This window comes from Anneissia japonica, unplaced genomic scaffold (assembly GCF_011630105.1).
Source record: "Anneissia japonica isolate Jap-2015-1 unplaced genomic scaffold, ASM1163010v1 scaffold1489_len2284818_cov182, whole genome shotgun sequence".
In the NCBI taxonomy this organism is placed as follows: Eukaryota; Metazoa; Echinodermata; class Crinoidea; order Comatulida; family Comatulidae; genus Anneissia; species Anneissia japonica.
The window spans coordinates 2,169,463-2,175,639 of NW_022698455.1; the positions used below are offsets into that span (position 1 = coordinate 2,169,463).

At 32.7% G+C, this 6,177-nt stretch overlaps 1 long non-coding RNA gene across 1 annotated transcript in view; it reads right to left on the reverse strand.

Annotated features, from left to right (window-relative positions):
- LOC117102516 overlaps positions 1-3,301 on the reverse strand; it is a 6,429-nt gene extending 3,128 nt beyond the window's left edge. Inside the window, exon 1 of the long non-coding RNA XR_004444430.1 lies at positions 3,168-3,301. This is a non-coding gene — a long non-coding RNA (uncharacterized LOC117102516). The remainder of the gene's footprint in view (positions 1-3,167) is intronic.
- Positions 3,302-6,177: the final 2,876 nt, after the last annotated feature.

Sequence of the window (6,177 nt, forward strand, 5' to 3'; positions counted from 1 at the left end):
TATTATTATTATTATTATTATTATTATTATTATTATTATTATTATTATTATTATTATTATTATTATTATTATCATTATTATCATTATTATTATTACAAATGAAAACATAAGAAAGAAATATGATGAAGTAATAATATATAAAATGCTTGTAGTACACCACGTAGAGGTGTTCTGAAATTGTTCTAAACTATCTACGTGGTGTTCTATAAGCATTTAATATAATTGCACTTGGTTATATAACTTACTGAGATTTTCGCATGATTGGTAGTCGTTAACGTTTTCCACAATATTACAACACACGTATTCATCTTGGCATGAGTATCCAACTTCCTGGTTATCTGTCTCTTATACACATCTAGATGTGTATAAGAGACAGGGTTTCTATAGGCCTAATAGTGTTACTGTTTTAATATTATTATTTAAAAAAAACAAAAAAACAAATTGTGTATATGGCATACATTTGTCTATTTCAATTTATAGCGCATCGTTCAAGCACCTATCCAGGAGCGGCCAAGCGGTCCGAAGGTTTGGGTAGCCTATAGGCCTAACTGACATTGAAGCGAGAATGTTTTTAATTTTAAGTCTATTATAAGCAATTCAATAAAAGAATTTTTCTTAAATCGATATTTTTTGCATTTTTCTGAATTCTTCGCACGGGGCTAGATCACGGCTTCTCGTTTGGGGAACTTGACCTGGAGAGCAGATGCGGCGCCAATAATTCCCTGACGAGGGATCCACGCTTCCCAACAAGAGTGTCCACCCCATCGGGGATGTCTTGTGCTCCCCGGGGGAAAGTTAAATTTGTCGGGTAATTCAAAAAATAAAATTCGTGTGAGTTTATTTGAAAAAGATAATTTGATAGTAAACCATGTAAGTTAACAGTTCCCCTGTAGGGGTGCATTAGTCCCCCTGTAGGGGTGTATTAGTCTCCCTGTCGGGGTTACTAAGCCTCTGTCGATGGTACCAGTTTTCCTGTCTGGGAAGAGCTGGCCTCACCGCGACCCACCAATACGATGCAATATACCACACCTCGCACATAGGGTACAACTGCTTGCCCCAGACAGTTTTTAGTCACTAAAATTTGAAAACTTAGTAAGGCATGCTTGAATTGTACTTTCCGCGAAAGGTAACATGTAATTTTTTTTAAAGAAGATATTGAACAACATTTAATATGCTGTTATTGAACCGAAAATATTTTGAATTATATGCCTATTATAAGCAACTCAAAAACGTTCAGAGTTTTAAATTAATTCTATTCATTTTTTTTTTTTTTTTTGCTTTTTTTTTGTCTTGTTTTTTCCCCATGATGACAAGTCAAAAACTGTATGTGTTTTTTGGAGAGTGCATATTATATTCGCTAATTTTGGCAATATAAAAATGCATGACAGTTGTCCATTAACTACTGCCTGGTATAGAAGTATCTGATAACCTTAGCCTATTTTTTGGATATAGGCCTACTTTCAAATAGCAGATGTATTTGTTGTTATAGTGAGTTATTGAATGTTAATGAAAATAAGTGCTTGTCGAAACCTCCAATATAGTTAATGGCAGATTAACTAATAACAGATTTACTGAAACCATACAGTTTTGGAAGTTATCGTTTATTTTGAAGTCTGGAATTGTTGAAAATTTAATACAGGAGGAATTATTGGCGGCGTGATTCAATGGATGTTACACTTGTATAGGCCTATAAGAAACTATTTCTGCTCTGATCATTATTTGTTCATTTCTTTGTTATATTTCACTGAATCAGTACACGTCTATCCTTTCTGGAATCGTTAAATTGGTCCGATAGTATTTAGTACGGGTCGGTTTCTATGGGGTGGGGGTGGGGAATAGAACGTTTCACTATAATAATTATTGTAATTATAATTATAATACTATGTTATATTAAATAATAAAATTAAAATAGAACATAATAAAAAAGGAAATGTCCGAAGCTGTTCGAAGGGTCGGGCGTCTAGCTGACCAATCGGGCTATTGTGCTGAGATAAATATTTTGGTTAGGAGAATCTAGAATAATATTTTATAAAAAAAATATTATGTTTTTCTAAATATTCGGAATTTTGTAAAGAACAGTGTTCTTCCGAAGCCGGATTTTGGGTCCCCGGCTGTGATTTCGGTCTTCCTCAGCCTATCGAGTGTGAATTCGGCCTTCCGGGAGCACGGATTTTTTCCCCCACGGGACCAGTAAACGGCCCCTCGTTTGGGTAATAATTATTTTTATATGCTGACCATTTGACATTGGATCGAGAATGTTTATGATATTCTAAGTATATTATACCAATTCAATATAAAAATTTTCAAATGAATTATCTTCATTCGATATTTTTGAATTTTTTCCAAGATGATAAATCAAATACTGTGGTGTTTGAATAAAAATAATTCGTTGCTGAAACACATTTGATTTAATTTGTACATGATCGTTTTAATATTTCGTCATTATTAATAATAATAGTAATAATAATAATAATAATAATATAATAATAATAATTAATTATAAAAAAATCCTAATGACTTGTAATAAACAACGAAATATTCGATCAATATTGCTTCACTTATCAGTCTTTCAATTAAAAGATGATAATTTAATAAAAAAAATGTTGGTCTATAAGTGTATCATTCCGGCATCAGGACAGCAAAAGTGGCCCCGAGGGTCAGGTGCCTACCTGACCACTAGGGCTTGTACTGAGATATTTTTTTTGTTATAGTATTTTTTTTTAATAAAAGTTTTTTTAAATAAACATTTTTTCTAAAATCTAGTAATTGATATGTTGTTCAGTGTTGCGAAGCCTAATTTACCGGTGTCACATTGTTTTTTCCCCGTGGCCGTAATTTCGTTCTTCCTAAGCATATCGTGAGTGAATCCGGCTCGAGATTTTATTGATTTTCCCCCGACGACCTTGCTGGAAATTCCCCGACAGGAGGATCCAAGCGGGGGTCCTTTCCCCTACCCCCTCCCCACCCTCACTAGCGCGGCCCCTGTCTGGTCGACCGAACCTGATCGGTGAAATGAGTTTTTAGTTAATGTTATGCATTAATCACTTTTTTTTTAAACTATTATCAAAATAATATTCGCCACTTACAAAATAGTATTTATTGATGATGGCTTACGCAACTCACTCGCGGGGGAGGTGGAGTGTGATAGAGAAGGTGTTTGTCCTTACCTTAAAACTTGGTTTAGTCAAATCTTCAGTAGTCCAACCTCGTTTAGAATGTTTGAACGAAGTGTCTGCTAAAGCTATGGTCAGACAAAGAACCATGGACAACCATACCAAAATAGACATAGATCTAGGCATGATATATGTATATGTATATATATACACACATATGTTAATGATGATTTACTAAACAGTTCGTGGTTTTAAAGTAGTTGTCCTATCACGTTTTTAGTAACTTTAAATATCTTCTGATAAGTCTATGTTTGTCTAAGCATAGTTTATATATCTATTTACTAATAACAATGAGATAAAAGGGGCGATAGGAATGGAATAGAAGTATGGGCAATAAAAACTATAAAGACTAGAAGACATAATACAGAGCATCAGCTAGCTTGAGTGGTCAGATGTCCGTCAGAAGAAGAGAAGGGTTGAAAAGTGGAGTAACTTGGAATAAAGAAATTAAATGTTATGTTTAGTATATCTGAAAACAAACTTAATTTGTCGAATCTAACAAACACGAGTATTGGAATTAAGATACCATGTAGGCCTATATTATAAATCTTAAAAAAAAATTACAATAATAAATTGGGCGTTGTTATTCAGTGTATGTGCTATTAACTTACAATAAGTCACAGGTAGAAGCATTTCACACACATTCACAAATTACTACGAGAATATTTGATTTTCTCAACAGCCAATTTAATTTGCTGTTAGGCCTACTTTGGACTGTGTAACCTAACGTCTGAAAGAAAACGTACTCCTTTCAGACTGATGTAGGCGCCTGGGCGTTTATGATTTACACATGTTGTGTCTCTACTTAAATTATGTAACTGAAGTGGTGCGTTTCGCTTACCTGTTGAATCACTGTAGTAGCTGCGTGTTTGTACTGTACGTATACTGACGTTCTAACGAAATGTGCATAAAGAATTCAGCCGTATGTTGCTTTTATAGTGGCAACTCCTCGTCGAATATTTTGTCTATTCGTGTTAGTGTAAAATTATTATTTTAAATGAAACAAATACGAACTCAAAAAATGCTGTTAATGATAAGTGCCTAAAAGGATTGAGCTACAATATCTCTTCCATATATTGCAGGCGCATGAGTGGTAAATAACAAACATTTATTTATTTATTTTTTTATATTTTTGATTCATTTATGTCATTATTCCAAATTTGGAATTAGAATTGATCGAATCCAAATAAAATCCGACCTTGGCTGTTGGATTAGAACCGGGCTTGAAACTGTTGTTCAAGAAGGAACATTCGACTTGTCGATTCTATATATTTTTTTTGTTTTGTGTGGGCATCTTTATTCCAATTTCACAATCTTATTTTTCACATTATCATAACATCATCTCAATTCAAATTAATCACATTTTTCTCATTTTCACTAATATAACTAAAACATAACATTGGCATTCAGCTGAAGTAATTTCCTTAATTAGCGTTAAACTTTAAATAATACATAATAATATTACACATTACTGTATTAATATCCTTCTGATAATAATCACCCACCGTGAAATTAATATATAATGATAACCCACTATTCTAATAAAAACTACAATTTCGTGGTTTCAATGGCTTAGTTCGGTTTTAGAGTCTACTAATATGCGTGGTCTTTTCCCCCACACCCACTTTTATGTGCTCCATAATTTTCTATGGTTTACAGTTTTCCTTTAGCATTGTATACAGACTGCAGTAGTTTTATATTATGAGGTTTAGTATTTCCACGATATAGGCCTATTTGTATATTTTGTGGCCTTCCTTTCAATCAAAATAATGTCAGTCTATATGATTTGTATATTATGCTACTATTTCTAATGTGTGAAGATTAAAAAGTTGAACTATTTTAACTATAGACCTAATATCATTAGTAGAACTGTAGATTGTGTTATCTGAAGAATTTATAATTATTTATATTCTATATTATCATTGGTTTTATTTTATATGGTTTTCTTTGTCGTATACCGTAAATGCTCGAATAAGCAACGCTCTCGAATAACCGCCGCTATCGAATAAGCGCCGGTCTCCAATAAGCGCGCGTGGCGTTTAATCGAGAGTAGGCGTATAATTATATTTTCATGTGTATAATGAAACAATTTCAGAAACAGGGTTTTAAATAAAAGGTATACGGTGTTAAAATGAATAAATAACACAATGAAGACACAGGCATTTCTTTATTAACATTTCGTTAACATTATTCACGATGACGTAGGACCTATAAGAGGTCTGCTGAACTTGGAATACGTGAGATAGTTAACATGGGAACTGGCATGGAAAGCACCACGCCAATACTTATAAGCGCCGCTCTCAAATAAGCGCCGCACTAGAGCCTCCGAAAGATAAGCGCCGCGGAGCTTATTCGAACATTATCCTTCATGACATCTCAATACGCTCTATAACAACATGGAATATAATACGCCCTCTATAGGCCTTAAAGCCCCATTCCCGGCAAAATTTCACAAAATAAAAATTTTTATAGAAAAAATGCATATGCATTACTCTAATAATTATAAACAATGGAAAAATATTGGCATAAATATTCCAACTTGATCATAAACGAAAGGACAACAGGTGAAACCACATGCCATCTAACTACATTCTCTGGGTCATTGTAATATATAATAATAATAATCTCTTTATACACGGCAAAAAAACCCAAATTCAACATAGAAAATACAATATCAAACAAGAAATTGTAAAAAATTGTTTTTCCTTGAGTCCGTGATTCATTAATTAACATTAACAATAATTATATAAAAGTTAAAATATTAACAATAAATTCATCACAATAAATATTATCAATAATAATAATAATAATAATAATAATAATAATAAACAGCAGAAAACTACAGATAAAAAACCTATTAAATTTAAGGTAAAACAATAAAAGACACGAGAATTCTCAAAAAAAGCATAAAAAACTATAAGATAATCAGGGGTAGAATACAGTGACCCGGATATGACAAATATATTGGATACCCAAAATCAGACAGTCTGTAAGATCGATATTT